This window comes from Bemisia tabaci, chromosome 2 (genome assembly GCF_918797505.1).
Source record: "Bemisia tabaci chromosome 2, PGI_BMITA_v3".
Taxonomy (NCBI): Eukaryota; Metazoa; Arthropoda; class Insecta; order Hemiptera; family Aleyrodidae; genus Bemisia; species Bemisia tabaci.
In genome coordinates this window covers 45,713,134-45,730,594 of record NC_092794.1, presented here as the reverse complement: position 1 = coordinate 45,730,594, position 17,461 = coordinate 45,713,134, and the positions used below count along the sequence as shown (strand labels likewise).

The window sequence follows — 17,461 nt, the reverse complement described above, 5'->3', positions numbered from 1 at the left end:
ATCTGGAGGTTGATTGGACTGGGGCGCTGCTGACCATCGGAAGCTACGGTCTTCCGATTAATCGGGTTCAATGCAAGGCACAAAAATTGCAGTTTCCGACTACAGTGGCGTGGCATGAATTGCGATATATCGATTGTTATGCCATTTAAACCTATGGAGAAGGATCGATAGATAGGGTGTTCGCAGCGGACACCTTAATAATCGATTCTTTACCATAGGTTTAAATTACATATCAATCGATATATCGCAATTCCTGCCACGCCACTGCTCCCGTCTTATCGAAGGAAGCAGTACTGCCGTGCTAAGGAAAAACGCCGCGTGAGCCGTCAGGCGTCGTCAGATTCCCCTCAATTTAAACCGAATTCATTGAAAATGTTCCGAATGTTTTTCTTCAAATTTTTCTGACGATTTTGTTCGCAATTTGATCTAAAATACCTGAAAATTTCAAGGAAAAACACATGAGTAACTTTCAGTGGCGTGGCGTGAATTGCGATATATCGATTGTTATGCCATTTAAAACTATGGTAAAAACTCGATTATTAAGGTGCTCGCTGCAAACACCCCTTTTATCGATCCTTTTCCATAGGTTTATCATGGCATAACAATCGATTTATCGCAATTCACGCCACGCCACTGGTAACTTTCCTAAAAAATGCACGATTAATCTGGGGAAATTCGGCAAATATAGAATGTTCATTCGGCGTTTTTACTCGGCACAGCGAATACTGCCTTAAATTTCCAAATCGAAAGTTAAGGGGCAGTACGCCTATTTGCAAACTGACGATTTTGCAGGACGGAGAAGCAACTTCGCCATTTTTTGTAATTTTGAAGTTAAGTCCGCAATTTTTGTTAAACATTACATCGTCATTACAGTGCTCCCATGCCGAATCGGAAAAACTAAAAACATCAGCTTGTGTATTTTATACTGTTGGATGTGGCAAAGTCGTCACTCATTTTCGCCAAAATCTCCGTTCGGCGGTATTGTTCCAGTAGCGTGGCGTGAATGATCGATTATCGATATTTCTCCATTTGAATCCGTGGTAAAGAATCGATTATTAAGGTGTTCGCTGCGAACGCCCTACTAATCGATCCTTTTCCATAGGTTTAAATGACAGATCAATCGTTATATCGCAAAGCACGCCACACCGCTGTATCGTTCCACAACCCTTGAAATTGATTTATGCGTTTTTTTATTCATTTTTCCCCTTTACCGCTCTCTTCAGTAAGACGGTGAAGTTGGAAAATCTTGGACCTGAAACGGACCTCTTTAGAAGTTCTTTTCAAAGCTACTTGGCAACTTTGGCCGCACTTACAAAGTTCAACCCCCTCGCCTTGAATTTAGCAGGCTTTAAGAAAATAATTTTGCAAGTCTTGATGTGCCTGATAATATATAATATCGTAATAGTAAGTTTACCTAAGGACGAGGTATCAAATAAAATTCATAAATTGGTGTTTTCTTTACATAGGAGGTTGCATCTCAGTTAAATGTCAAAGCTGCCCTATTTTCTCGTTTTAAACTTCTCAAAATTTTGTCTCTGATTTCCGGAAACCCTAGGTGATTCTATAGATTGACTGAAACACATTAAATTGAATGATATGCATTGATAAATGATTTTCTTCTGTTTTGTTTTCAGTGACACCAAAATGAGGAGTTGTCCGTTTGATCATCTTGTATAGCTGCAGTTGCATGACGGTGAGTTGATGTTAGATGTTTATCACATTCTATTTTACTTTTGCCCGTTGCAGCACTGATTTTTCTATGATAAATATTTGATTCTTACGAGTCGGTACCATTACAGTGAAAAGTGAAATTTTTCGGAATTTTCTCCTTTTCAAGTTTTCTAACTTGAATCCTAAAATTCTTGTTTGAGATTATGTTATACTGTTTTGAACCGACCGATACATCGCACCTATATCGAATAAGATCCATATCTCGCGCGGAAAAAGCTTATTTCCTTTAATTCGGTGTCCCAGCAACACAATACCACAAAAAAGTGCGGAATTTATCTCCAGAGAAGATACTTTGCTTTCTCAAACAGCGGTAGGCGTCCCTCAAGCAACAATTCCCACAACGGATATTGCCATAAATTCCGGCGAGCGCTGAAAATTCAGCCCGCACCAAGGCTATAATTTATGGGGGTCATCGCTTTAATCCCTTTTTTGTGAAGATCACCTAGGCCTTATATCACTTGGGGCTAACATATTCCGATCGCTAAAGTTCTTTTGATACCAACGCGAGATGAAAAAATAACCTTGCTACAGGGACGACCAGCGGTGCTGCCAACCGCTCGCTTTTGCGGTAATTTACCCCAGGGACCGTGTTCTCGGCGCTTACTTAAATCCCTTTTTGCAAATGAACCTTTCCTTATCATTGTTTATTTATCAGTATGCTCTTAAAAGTATTGAAAAGCATCATTGAACTATTCAATTAAACGCTTTGGTTTTATCTACTATCTGTAACTTACTTTGTGGTCCCGAACTAAGTATAACTGGTTCGCATCACACGATAGCCATTTCGGACATTTCACATATCCATCTTCAGGTGTGCAGTTCGCGAAAAATTCCGCTCGTCAGAAATATTGTAAAAAATACATTAATAAATACTAAAAACACACAAAAAAACTGATCGATCAAATAATCAGAGCGGAAGCTTTCGCGAACCGTACAACTGAAGATGGACGTGTAAAATGTCCGAATGGGCCATCTTCTGAAGCAAACCAGCTGTACCTGAATCGGGACCATAAAGTAAGTTACAGATAGTATATTCAATTAAACGTTGTGTTTTAATCGTTGCGTGCAGATGCGGCTAAAGTCTCATTATTTACACGCAAACAAGTCTCCGATGTGTGAAACTAGTTCTGCGCCAATTTTCGATGGAAAAACTATACTTGTGGTGTAATGAACAATTTCTTACTCTGCGTATTGGTTCAATTCTTTTTCTTCTATTGTTTTCGCTCCCCCTCCCCTTTCTTTCTTCAAAATATCATTCGCCTTCATAGGCGGATCCAGACACTCCGGGGACCTTCCCCAGAAATTTTTATAGTATCTCATATGCAGATAGAGTCAATTTTCTTCTTAAATAATTACCAAATGTATAAGCGCATTTCGTTCTTCTTTCCTTCGTTCCTTTTTTCTTCCTTCCTTCTCTTTCCCTCCCTCTTTCGGGCGAACCGGGGGGGGGGGGGGGGGGGGGGTCCGCCTTTACTCGCTTTGTCTCTTCACTATAAATGCTGGCTAGTTGGCATCAGGATTTCTGTGTATAAGTTGATATTTTTACGTTCTGCACAATTAATAAAAACAAGATCAAATTCTTGATGTTTTCCTTGCATTTAACCCATACGTTCACCTAACCTACACGTTAACCTCTCAGGAGCGGCTGTGGCAGCGCGGGAAATTTGACAACGGCGCAGCGCAAATATGATAAATTGAGAGGGATCGTTTGAAGCGTGACCCGTCCATGTATGTCACGCCGTAACCTCGGCAAAATCCCCGCAATTTGTAAACTTTCCTTCCGATACAGATCTTCGGTACAGCTCGGAGCGTTTGCACCGATAAAATGATCCAATAACATGAATAGTTTCATCATCCCCAACATAACTTGACGCTCTCGAATGCGGTTTTTTGCACAGATGTCAGATGCGTGGCTTTTCGTCATGGTCAAAAGAGAGAACAACTCAGCTAGCTCTCTTACCAACCACTAAACAAGCCGAGAATGCAAGTTTTTTGAGACGCAACCATTTTAACGCAGAACAAATGGAACCTTTCAAAAATTCTCAACCCATACGCATAAATAAGAAACTAACGTCCATCGTTCACGTCAGAATCAAAGAACTCGAACTTTCCGCTCGCGAAAAACTTTGAGAAAAAAACGGCACTGGTCAAATCGTCCTTTGATTACAATATTACTTTAGATTCATCCGGGAAATAATAATCAGTATTTGATTTTTGCCCTAGAAAACTGTCAGAAATCCTGCTCTTCAAAATTTTTGATCCCTTAAGGATTAATTGCTCGTGTCTTCATGGATGAAAAATCGTCTTGCCGCCTACATAGTTTACCGTGGATATACCATTATTCCAACCCGCGAGAACCCGTTTTTGCCTATGTCATGGATTGAAGGCGATATGGCGCTCTGTTAATTAATGAGTTACTAGCACTCAATTTGCGGATGTAACTCTTACATCCTTGAAAAGAGTCCTTAAAATTCCCCAAGTTTACCCATTTGCTCGAAAATTCCTTGTTTGCTTTTAAAAAGCTGCCGTGAATCTCGTTTTGATTCTTGTTAACTTATTAGATGCCTTAACTTATCTAACCGATCTTGTTGATTGTAGTTTATTTGAAAAGTTGGTTGCTCATCTCAAATAGTTTATCGGTGCTTAACTTGATAGGTTTATCGGTAGATATAGGTTTATCGGTAATAGTCATTCAATAGTATAGTCGATATAGTTCATTTCAAAAGTCGGATGAAGAAGATTTCAGTGTTCATTCTGCAAAAAGGTTAGTGTATCTGCCATATGCGAGTCACTATGCAGCATAAAATTTAAATTTTGCGATTATTATGAGCTGCTGTATTATCTGTACACCACACCTATCTGCTTAGGGAATTTAATGGTACATTTCGATGGCGGCGGAAGTGCCACATCGGGGATCTACATTTTGATGTTCCAGAATCTCCCCTCCTAGTTCATTTTTTAAAAAAGGTCCTAGTCAACTTTATAGCTTGAAATTTGTACCGAAGATTCTACTAACACAGAAGAAAAATCGAAGAAGTTTTCAGGAAATTACGTTGACCAGTTTTCCAAGGAAAAAATCTAGTATGACTGGAAATCTAGAACGTCAAATTCTGAGATACGTGATCTCGCACTTCAGCAATCGATATTCTGCTTCTAAAATGAATTAGAAATATAACAGTTCCTCATTGAAAAATGTTGTCCAATTCGATGGAAGTGTAAAGACCCCCTTTAATACAGGCCGGCTTACAGACATCTGAGAGAACTGCTTTCCTACGAATCGCATCTACGGCAAGGTAGAGTATGCGCAAAAATGAGATCCTGCAAGCTGTGTAGCTGAAGCGGCGTTTTCCAGCGCCTCATAATTTTATTTCCTGTCTAATTTCCGCCTTTTATTTATTCGTCCTCCTCTCCTATTTTCCTTCACTGCACGACCTCCGGTTTTTTCTCGAGAGTTTACCAAGCAGGTGACGCTGGTATTTTCTTCCATACATATGTATGCATATTCGCGTTTTTAATTACTTCTTCGTAACAGGAATCTCATCTTTTATAGAGTTGAGAATTTTCCGCTCCGCATGTGATTTCCGTTCTATCGACGAAACAAGTTATTTTCCGATAAAGGATCCCTTTTTCCGGGGAAATATGTCGCTCGTTGAAAAGAAGAGAGGCTCGCTGAATTTTCCTTATTTCATTATTATAAAGTAGACTGAGCTTTTAAAATTCTCCTATCAATCTTAGCTACTTTTTGAGGAAATGAGCTAGTTACATTTTTCGTCTCGAGAGAGTGTTTTTCACAATGTTGCCGAGCCAAAAAAAACCCGTGTGAAAGTTCGAATGTTGCCAAAGTTCTTCCTTAGAAACGCTCATTTTTCAGGCAATCAATGAACATTTTCCCCTCAAATTTCAGGGTATTCTAGTTACATTTTCGAATGCAATGCCCTGAACAATAGAAAGAAAAACTCTTACTTATTTCCCTGAAAATTTCTATATCATCCAACACTGGAAAAAAAACCACATTGGATCTAGAGTCGGGACTCTTTAAAACGTTGACAAGAAAAAGGACTCTTGATTCAATCAGATCTAAGCTTGAATCAAAAGGAAATCCGCTCAAATTAAGAGGCTCGGTTCTTGATTTAAGCTTAAATCTGATTGAATCAAGAGTATTTTTTCTTGTGAATGGGTTTTTGAGTCTGGACTCTAGATCCAATGTGTTTTTTTTTTTTTTTCAGTGAAGGAAATTTGGCAACGCCTAAAGAGTCAGAGGCAAACTTTTGCTAGACTCGTTCATGTCTGAAATTCACTCCTCACTCGTCAGTATGTGTATGCAGTTTGCGCAGATAGCTTCTCATGTCATAAAATATAGTATGGTAAATACGTAATTTGGTACAGATGCAAAGTTCCGGGCCATTTCAATCAATTATATTATTTGGTTTTCCTCGCCAAGGTATACGAAACAATATAAGAAAATCTTCAATTTGCGATGCAGTTTTCTCCTTTCGAGTAAATATGTTCAGTTGAATAAACAGAACGCTTGGTGGCTGCTCAGTCTTCATTCTCATTTCTCGATCGGTACCGTTTTATGAGTGTCTCATTTATTTTTACGGCCGAAGTTGCAAGCTAGTGCAATTGAGAAGGGGCAACTTTGCCCTTGAAGCGATCTGTACATAAACGGTTGTTCTTACTGAATAGTTCTTATCCAGTCGGTTTGTCGTAAAAATAGGCTAGTATCAATTGCGTTTGAAGAAAGTTTTTACGCTTTGAACTACTTTGTTCCCGTGAAATTCGCTATGCGGCCGACCCAACTTCTAGAAGCGGGGGGGCTTTGCGCCCCCAATAGCCCGCTTTGCAGGCCTTCTTGTGTTAATCTAAATAACCAGGCTCATATAAGGACCATTTCCTATCAGAAGCCGCCATAATCATTAAAATTCACCCGATAGGTTTTCAGAGCGAATTGTGACAATAAATGGAAAATTACTCTGTTCAATTTGGAGAATTCACGACTTTATTATGTATACAAAAACTTGGGTCATATTTCCAAATCCGAACAGAGGGGAATCATCCAGGGATACATGCACCTATTGACAGCCTTAAAAATCATGGGACTTGATCCATTTGAACGCAGCGGCGAGGCGTGAATGATCGATTATCGATATTTCTCCATTTGAAGCTATGTTAAAGAATCGATTATTAAGGTGTTTGCTGCAAACACCCTGTCTATCGATCCTTTCCCATAGGTTTAAATGGCAAATCAATCGATTTATCGCAAAGCACGCCACGCCACTGTTTGAACGGTATGACGAACTGTGGCTAAAAATGAAAGTTAGGGTCGGAGAGCGTTCGCTGGAAAAAAAAACACATTGGATCTTGAGTCCAAACTCTTTAAAACGTTGACAAGAAAAAGGACTCTTGATTCAGTCAGATTTAAGCTTAAATCAAAAGGAAATCCGCTCAAATTAAGAGGCTTGGTTCTTGATTTCAGCTTAAATCTGATTGAATCAAGAGTATTTTTTCTTGTCGATGTTTTTAAGAGTCTGGACTCCAAATCCAATGTGTTTTTTCCCCCGTGTATAGTAGTATTGTGTTAATGATACCAGCCCGACTCCCCCCCCCCCCCCCTCCATCCAGCTTGAGCCATTGCTGGATCGAAAGTGTTATCCTTTTTAGATTTAATAAAAAAGAATTTCCATAACTTCAGATTCCGTGTCCAAGAGGAGGAAATATCCTGTATTTCTCTCAGTACCAAAAAAAGTCAAAAGTCGCGATTGAATCTCATTCCGCCTTCATCCCTCAAGAAAATATAATATGGAAAGGATAGAGCCTCGCGTGATGCCGAAAGCTTTGATCCACCCGTTTTCCCGTCCAATTTAATTTAGAGCCCTCCCATTCTGACGTGAAATTCTTCATACATTTTTCGGTTATCCGCTCTACCGCTATAAGATTGCTCGACGTTGATCGTTTTGTTATTAAGATGGATCATGGAAAAAATAAATTAAGGAAGAAATTATTGAAATCAGATTTGCAAAATTCTCAGGCACGAATTTTAATGCCTATTTCAGACAGGTGCCGAGTCGGATTTTTTTCAAAATTGTTTTTTTGACGGAAAAGTAATGGTTTTCTGCCTCCTTTGCATAAGTTTTGGCTCCTGATTTTTTTATTCTTTTTATTTCTTTTTCCAGAGTTAGCACTTTTTTTAAATAAGCGTTTTAATCGTCCTTGTTGATAACAATCTAATAGTCGTGATGTCAAATTGACTGCATTTCGTAATTTGGAACGATACTGTCTGGCTCAGTCTAGAAACGACGTATCTACCGTTAATATCCCTATGCATATGAGTGTTTTTACGGATGGGCTAGGAGCTGTAGTTCCTAATTGCAAAATACAGTCCAAATATTCATTCCTTCAATTTTAAAAATGTGCAGTATCATGAACATGAAGAACTCAAAAATTGTATCTATCGCACGGAGAAAAAAACCTCGTGCGCGAGACCCGAAGTTTAGGTCATATGGATCTCGGAAGTTTTCAGATTGAGCATCTGAACTTTTGCGGTCTAGCTGTCGAGGTTTGGATCACACATCTGAAGTACTTCGGTTTTCACATCCGAAAAACTTTGGTTCTCACATCTGAAGTACTTCAGATGTAAGAACTGAAGTTTCAGATGTCTGACCTGAACTTCGGCAGCTAGACCTTAAGTGTTCAGATGCTCAATCCGAAAACTTCAGAGATCCATATGACCTAAACTTTGGGTCCCACGCACGAAGTTTTTTTCTCCGTGCGGACCTCGATTTGCTCGAAACCTCTATTTTGTTTTGTTTCTCTTCAACTTCAAGCTATCGAGGTCGGACTGTTTATATCATCACCGTTTTCTTTTCGAAGAGAATGAACACAAAAGGGGTTGCAAACGTCAGCACTAAAACTAGCGTTACAATATAATACTTCATCTCTGAATGAGCATCGACTATAAAATATAAATAAACGGTCGAAGCAACAGGGAAGTGGGCCTCGAACGCTGTCGATGGTGCGGTTTAACTCAGTTTCATTATTTGCTATCAGCATGCCATAAAAATCCCCCATAAAAGGGCGTTCTCCCAGTCCCTGGGCGGCCGCCGTGGGCCGTATCTTTCCAAACTAGAGCAAAAAGAGCCGCATTTTCCTAGATTCCCGCTCCATGTTGCCACTTCTCCCAGAAAAGCCAACGCTATTTATTTAAAATGCCATCGTGATCAGTGGGAAGAACATATGTGTACGGGGACTCCATTGGAGATAAGTTCTTTTTGCTTGGGGCGACAGAATTAGACGCGGTGGGTGGTTTGCTACCGTTCGGCAAGGGCGGGTTTCAATAGTGTCATTTTGTTGCCTACCCAGCGCCTGCGGTGGTTCTCTGCGGTTGTCCCCGACCCGCGAGGAAATAAATTTTACGACCTGGAATACGCATTGTTACGAGTCGTGGTCATGCCGGGTACCGCCAGCAGCATTGCGAGATCGGAACTCAAAATCACTTTACACGAATAAACTAACCCATTTTGCGAGTACCTTTGGCTTTTTTGCTAATATACACTTAACTATAGCTCATATAATTAATTTCTATTCAAATATTTAGTCAGGTAAATTTTTTCTTTTTTGTTTTTGGTTTAAAAATAATTTCTGGAGGGCTGTTCAGAATACGCCAATGTTAACACTCATGGTCGCAGAGGCCTCTACGAAATGCCTGCTACACAGCCGTGCTAAGGGAAAACGCTGTATGAGCCTCCAAACTTTGCCAAATTTTTTCTGTTGAAACACGAATTTTCCGACAAACCTGTCGATATTTCACCCTCAATTTTTCAGAGAATTTTATCCTCACTTAGACCCAAATTATCTGCGCCAAGGCTTTAAGACATGGTCGCCGAGGCCTTTCCGATATGCTTGCTACACTGCCTTGGTAAGGAAGAACGTTGTATGAGCCTTCAGACGTTGCCAAATTTCCTTTAATAAAACATTCCTTAAAAATTTCCTTTCAATACTGCGTATGGACGGCGAAACTCCCAAAGCACATATCTCGATTTGAAGTTCTAGAAGTTCCGTCATCCTTTAATTTTCGAATGAAAAAGTACACTAAACGCCATTTCTTGGAAACCTCCCTAATTGCTCATCTCAGTGTGAAGAGCTTTTTGTGCCAATATTTGGAGCAATATAGCGATGGTTTGTACACCTCTGATAAAATAAAAGCGGAGGGAATATTTGAAAACACCGCAAAAGAGACACGCGTTTTTGTAGTTTCACCGTCGATATTCCATTTTTTCCACAATCATTCCAACTCTCGCTGTACTTACTTTCATCTTTAGACGTTTGCTTTTTACTTCTTCTGCTTCTCCTCTCATTATCCCCTTTTCGCTCCATCTTCATTACTTCCTTTTCATTTCCTCCTTATCTATTCCTCTGGGATGGCTTTCTACTGCATTACCTTAAAAATCTGAAATACGCTGAGGTGTATAAATAGAGGCCAAGAAGGTTGTAGTACGCTGCCTGAGCGTAAAAAGCTGCCGAAAGTCACGCGAAGAGTGTGCGCGGAAGATGCGAGAACTAGTCTGCCGTGAGGCAGAACGCCGTATGAACATTCGAGTGTTGCCAAATTTTCTCCGGTGGAACCCGCATTTTTTAGGAAAGTTGCAAATATTTTTACTTGAGATTTTTAGGAACTTTAGATGGAATTGCGAGCAAAATTATCACAAAAATTGGAAGAAAAATATTCATAAAATTACCAAGAGATTGGTGTTTTATCAAAGGAAATTTAGCAACGTCTGAAAGTACTTACGGCGTTTTTCCTTAGCGCGGCAGTAGTGCCGCGGCCTCGCGAGCCAAGTTCATCGGCAAACCTCGGCGATTTAGAATTGTAAATGTGAGTCTGGGCGCTTAGAATAAGTAGGTGAAAATGCACTGAAGCCGAGATCAAGGACAAGCCTCCCTTCTTTCCTGTTTGCCGTGGAAACTCTCAATTTTTCCGCTGATACTTTGCTCGAGGTTGGAATGAATCCTTTCGGCGCTTACTATGAATACCAGTGGCGTGGCGTGAATTGCGATATATCGATTGTTATGCCATTTAAACCTATGGTACAGAATCGATTATTAAGGTGTTCGCTGCGAACACCCTATCTATCGATCCTTACCATAGGTTTAAATGGCAGAACAGCGATATATCGCAAAGCACGCCACGCCACTGATGAATACTCATCCGCATTACTTCTCTGCCCCGTTTTAAGAAATTCTCTCATCGTTGAGCCTTTTTTTCATTACGGGGGAGAACATTTTCAACATGATAGTGCACACTGTTTCATGCTCGCTTTTTATTCGTAGTGAGGTTTTAGTTGTTCACTGTTTTAGCGTGATAATTTTTAATCGGTTTCTTAATTTTATCCTAAATAATTGGATTGCATCTAGCAATAAGATACCAGCGCCATTGCAGTGTTGTAAAAACGTTGCTTCTTTATAATTATCTAAAAAATCTAGGATACCGGAAAATACGCTCCATAGTACTTACATGAAAGTGGGCATTCTCCAAAACTGAGCTTGAAATTTTGTGTAAACACACGAAAAATTCACGGGTTTTTCTTCTATAGCACATCAAATCAGAAAATTTGTTCACAGAAATTTCACACACATGATTTTATTACATTTTTAATTATTTTGATGTTTGAAGTTGAACGATACTACTCATTTCTCCATAGTCAGAAACCTAATCTGTTCCCACAGTAATTTTCCCGTAAACGCATTTCTTTTTCAAACTTAGTACTCGTTGCTAGGCTTTCCTGTGAATGAAAAATATGAGATTCTACCTTTTGATACAAGAGATCTGAAATAGCGCTGTTTTGGGCCAACTCTCTATAATTTTTTAGAAAGTATCAAAGATGTAGTTTAAAAATGTCCCAGTAGTATTCTCCCTTTCACGTCTTGGTTTCCTAGAAATGAAAAAGGTTTATGTTAAAGTGGCAACCTCTACTGTGTTGGTTAAGTTCCTCGGTCCCAATCCGAAGGGTGGCCATCTTTAAATTTCATGCAATTTGCATCACTTTTCAGAAACTTTCCGCGCTAGGAATATGACCTTCTATAACTCTCCGTCCTCGACTATTCGGGTTTTATGGAGTTTAAATAAACCGTTTTGCGAATTTATAATCAGATCCCGAGTGCGCATACGTTATTTCTTGGGCGGCATCCAGATGTTTTTAATTTATTGCTTTTCCCTGCCTCGTTTATCGCCCCACTTTGGTAATCGATTTTTCATTGTCGCGACACTCTTGTGGGTCTGCGGAACATTAAATTTCTGATTCACTGTACCGAAAATAATAAATTACTCTGAATAATGACTAAAAAATATTCCCCAATTCTAATTTTCGTTCATTCACTGCGGTTATTTTGTGCGCAAAAGTTAACAGCTCCCCTCTCGTTTGGCAATTTTCGCCTCAACCTACCTGGACTGAAATTCATCAGCACTATCCCAGTATACCCCTGTCTGATTTTTTTATTATCACTCTCTGTCTCTAATTCATCTAATCCATAAGTAGTATTTTATAGTATATATGAGGGGCTTGTAGGACAAGGCGCATAAGTGCAGTTTTTGAAAAAATTTAGATATTAGTGATTTTAAGTAAAACTAATCTTAATGCACATTCTGTGAAAAATTTGCTCCCAAATTCCAATATTTAAACATTAAAGGTACGGCAATTAAGGACGCGGAATGCCGCCGCGGAATCTGACGCGGCGGACGACCCGAGCGAGCGAGGCGTCGAGTTTGTTTCCGCTCCGCCGTGCCCGGCAACTAAGCAGCGGAATCGCCTCCAAAATTCCGCCGCGTCCGTCGGCAGTCTCGTCCTCAGTATCCGATGATAACTCACGACTGTAGGTGTGTTGTGCCTTGCTACAATGAACATTCACCACGTTTCAAAAACTCTAATATTTTTTACGAGAATACCAGTCAAAATATCCCTTTGCAAAATTTCTAAAAGTATTTTTGAATGAGCAAAACAATTTTTGACGCACGTTGGCAAAAAACTCCAACATACAGCAATAAAATGTTTACAAAAAGTTCAAGATAAGCTCCCTATCAATAGTTTCAAATTAACGAATGAAGCTTGAGCAGAGAGTTGCAACATTGCAAGCAAAGACACCAATTTTTTTACTTCAGCCATGATGTTCAAAAAAAGAGGTTTCTCTATAGATATATAGCAACGTATAAATACATTTTTCAGATGCCAAAAAGCCATGAAATAGTTATTCCGTTTTGTTTTTATAGATTTATTTCCTGGAAAAAATGTGTCATGTTTCTTTTACCTATTTGTGTGGTATTATTTGCACCTGGTACGAGGTAGGATTGCCATGCGTTGATATCGTGCTAAAAAAATGTTTTCTTTCATGAATCCAATAAGTCACGATGGCCCGCAATTTTCCATTGGTTTCTCCACCGCGATCCACGTTTCGGCACATAGACATGAAAAATCATCGAAAACCTCGGCGGACGAGGCGGAATCTCCGAGGGATTCCGCTCCGATCTGTTCTCGACAGATCGGAGCGCCGTGACGCCGCGGACGCCGCGGCGTCGCTCCGCTCCTTAGTTGCCGCTCCCATTGAAACGCGTGTAACAGATTTCCCTTCCGTCCGCCGCGTACGATTCCGCGGCGGCATTCCGCGCCTTAATTGCCGTACCTTAAAAAGTCAGTATGAACTTTCTTTCCTCCCTAAGGATCCATGGAAGTTTGAAACTTCGAACACGTGTTTCTTGAAATAGCAAAAACTGCACTTATGCGCCTTTTCCTCCAAAGCCATTCATATATTTTTATAATCTATTCAGGTTGTAGACTACAACTTTAATATTTTAACACTCTAGGTTTATTATTTTCTTAAAGAAAGGAGGCTTCCGATCTATTTCATTGAAAACAGCCGAGTGACATCTACGAGTTTTTATGTGATTATGGCGGCTATTCTCGATAGGATAAAGCAGAAGCCTCCTTTTCTCCAAGATAATACTAAACCTAGATAGCGTTAAATTATTAAAGTAGTAGTCTACAACTTGAACAGCTCCCAAAGGCAGGATATGGGCGAATCGTAAAAACATTCATTATAGCTCCTCCTCAAAGATCGAACCATAAAAGATAACAACGGATAGTTAAAGATCCGCGATAAAGACGAGATCACCGACTCCTACATGAACCTGTTTATGAGTCATCATTTTTCTCGCGTAACGAGCGCATGGTGTCTCATTTGCCGGTCCCGAAATTGGGCCGTTCCGCCGGAATTGAGACCCCAAGTTGCCCTGTCTTACTCATTACTCAATAAATTCAAACGTCTGACACCTTATTTTTTCGCGCCAAGGTGCAACGTCGATCGGGCTCCTCGTCGGTAGATGTATTGCTGCGGGGACATCCTCGGGAATTGTTATAGCTTGCGGAGGTGTTAATACCACTAATTTGGGAACATTTCGCGGGGCCGGAAGCTCGCATTCAAGAGTCCAGTGGCGTGGCGTGAATTACGATGTATCGATTGTTCTGCCATTTAAACATATGGTAAAGAATCGATTATTAAGGTGTTCGCTGCGAACACCCTGTCTATCGATCTTTTTATAAAGGTTTAAATGGCATAACAATCGATATATCGCAAAGCACGCCACGCCACTGCAAGAGTTGTGTAGGTAGACTGTTGGAGCATCGGTAAGGATCAATAAGAGTCAAGTATGAGGCCAATTATTTGCCAGTGTCTTTGATTGCGTGAAGTGTATGTTATAATGCTGGAATTTCAATCTTTAGGGGATACGGTCGATACGAGCAATGACAGAGTTTTGAAAAAAGGTTGGGGTGGGGCTGAAAAAGTGGAGGGGAGTTGGGTGTTTTCAGAAAAATTCCGGAGGTTCGCATAATCCATGGACATGCGCCTCTTGTATTCGTTCTGAAAAAAGGATACGTCGTATGAACCTCCAATCCTATAGGTAAAATGCTCAGAAAATTAAGAAGCAGGTGGGGTTAAAAATGAAATGAATTAAGAAAGGGTGTCAAAACCTATCAGCTATTTTTACTCCCTTCTATTCTAACCCCCCCCCCCCCCAAGAAAATGAAAATCTTGGATGGTAGTAAACTGAGAAAATCAGTAACGATCATTATTTTGAAATTGGTCCACACTAAAATTTGTCTACTCCAGTTTGAGAGAACTGATGAATTCAGCTAAAGTAGTAAAATTCGTCCTCTCGATCTAAAGGTGAGCTCTATTATAAAGTTTTGAGTGCGCATTTACGTCGTTTTAGACAAAGAATCATGAAGTGGTCATTATTCTGCGAGAGGACTGCTCTCTTAAGTGAAATTATACCCTTTTTTGCCGATTTCTCACCTTGAAGTTTGTTGTGAGTCCAAAACTTCGGCACAAAAGTTCGAAAAACATAGCATCAACCGCTATCTTGCCGAATATGAGAGATACGAGGTCGTTTTTATAAATGCAGTCAAAACTAAAACTTGTAAATTTTTTATCGTAAAAACACTTTCCGAGAGTCTCACGGTGGATCGAGTCAATGGGAGGGGTCGGTCATCGCGCATCACGCGTCTTATTTTCTCTGATTACAGAGATTTTCCACCCTTAGAATAGAGCAAATTACTCATACCTCGTGTATTTTTCGTCGTAGATTCCATTTTTTATCATATTTCAGCCGAATAACGAGTTTTAATACGACTTTGACACACTTTTTCATAACTATTGAAAATAGGATCCTTGATAGTTTATTTTTCACGTTACTTTCGGCGAATGGGACCGTAAGCATCTTACATAAAGATGAATTTTACAAAACTTGTCTCAAAAACATTACTTGAGGAGTGAGGGAGGGCGGCTTCACAGGCCCCTCACCACGAATGTTGCCATATTTCTTTCAATTTCTGCTAACATCGTTTTTTGTTCATGTTAATTGGTTTCTCGCAATTGCATACTGACACATATACGGAACATTCTGATAATGCTCATTTTTCTTCTCTTTTCTTCCAGCCAGTCAATAGACGTTTTCATTTTCATGAACCCTCTACTCTTTCAGTTATTCAACAAATATGCATATTTCAAATAATAGATCAATATATTAAAGAAATAAAAAAAGAGATGTATATACTGTAGCTTCTTTTTATCGAGTCATCCTAGAAGATTATTATGGGTACTTACCACAAGATATAAAAAATTGAATGTGCAGTAAAAAAAAATAAAAAAAATAAAAAAAAAATTATATCATCTTAAATTATTTCGTTTTGTTACTCGAAGTTTGGAGTGAAGTTTGAAACATTTTTATTGAAAAAATATTAAAATAGGAGGAAATTTATTTTTCATGCTTTTCAAGTTCTGATCCCTTGAACTCCTTGAAGAACCTCTGAGAAGGACCAATGTCTTTTGAAGAAATTTCTTGTATTTATTCTTTTTCAACCCACAACCGATTTTTATTTGTATGGAGCTCATGGAAGAGTTCTAGGTATGTTGAAGACATTTTGGAAAAAACGGGACTTGTGAAATATACAGTGCGCAAAACATACACCTTAAACTTTATCGCACTGTATAACACTGATCAAGTTAGCTTCATAGACTAACAGGAGGTTAATGTCTCGTCCAAAAATATCAACAAATCAGCCAAAATCAGTAATCAGTAGAAAAATTACCGAGATTGAAGGATATCGTGTGATGCACGATTTTATTGATGACATTAGAGCAAGATCGGTTCCCAGCAGGCGCGACTTCCTATCATTCAAATGGACCGTTTTCGCAGATTAGCGGATATTAGCGGCTAATTATTACATAATATCATTCCTGATAGTGTACTAGAAGCAACCCAACAAAGGATTTTGCGGACACTTGTGGACATTTTTTTATCGAGCTATCTAAACATTTTTTTGGGCGTTTTTTTAAAGCAAGTTTTGGAGGTGGTTTTGGTCCTCCTAAAAATATGCCAATGCACATTAATGATATACCAAAATGTTCCTTAAAGGGAGGAGAATAAGCATGTTTAATTGAAATTTTGATTCATCTGCCACAGAACTCATGCAAAAGCGAAATAAAACCTTGAGAATCAGACGGCAAATTTGATACCACCTGCAATGTCAGCTTTAGGCAACCCGCATGTCAAAGCGGAAGGATTCAAAGACCCTTGAACTATGGATACATTCATTTTGGAAGCTTAACTACTAGAAAACCAAGAAAAAATATTTAAAATCCGACTTTTTTTTTTTGGCCCATGACCGACCTCTACCATTGACTCGATCCACCGTGAGTCTCTTAGATGATCATTGACACGAAAAAAGGAGAATTCGCTCAGTGAAATTTTCCACTTAGGCGCACTTAGGTTCTTTTTCTCAAGAGCTGTCAACATACTGTCCTCAGGGCCTGGTGACTTTGACTGCAGAATGCATGCTAGGAAGGGTTAAATCATCGCCACCCGGAAAAGGAACGTAACTCCATTCCGAGGTTGCAAAATTGACTTAAAATTCATTTTTCACAAGAATCTACCGGTGCAATTTTTGTCTAAAATTTGCCTGATTTTTGCACGAGATACAGAGGAAAATCAGTGAAATTTTCAGCTAGAAATTCCCACGATTTTCCTGGTATATCCAATTTACGAGAAGAGATTTGGCAACGTTGAAATGATGTTACGTTCTTTCGTGGGAGGAACGACGAACCTTACCTTATAGGGCCCCCCGAATCAAGGTATGGCTGCCTATAGCATTTTTAGCGGCAGTTGGCTTCTGATTCCGTATGA

At 39.5% G+C, this 17,461-nt stretch overlaps 1 protein-coding gene across 3 annotated transcripts in view; it reads left to right on the top strand.

The window, feature by feature from the left end:
• LOC109040110 (uncharacterized) overlaps nucleotides 1-17,461 on the top strand; it is a 237,468-nt gene that overhangs the window by 128,851 nt on the left and 91,156 nt on the right. For all 3 annotated transcript variants that reach the window (XR_011899380.1, XM_019055917.2, XM_072297399.1), the window contains one exon: nucleotides 1,635-1,693. The gene's annotated coding sequence lies outside the window, so the exon portion shown is untranslated. The remainder of the gene's footprint in view (nucleotides 1-1,634; nucleotides 1,694-17,461) is intronic.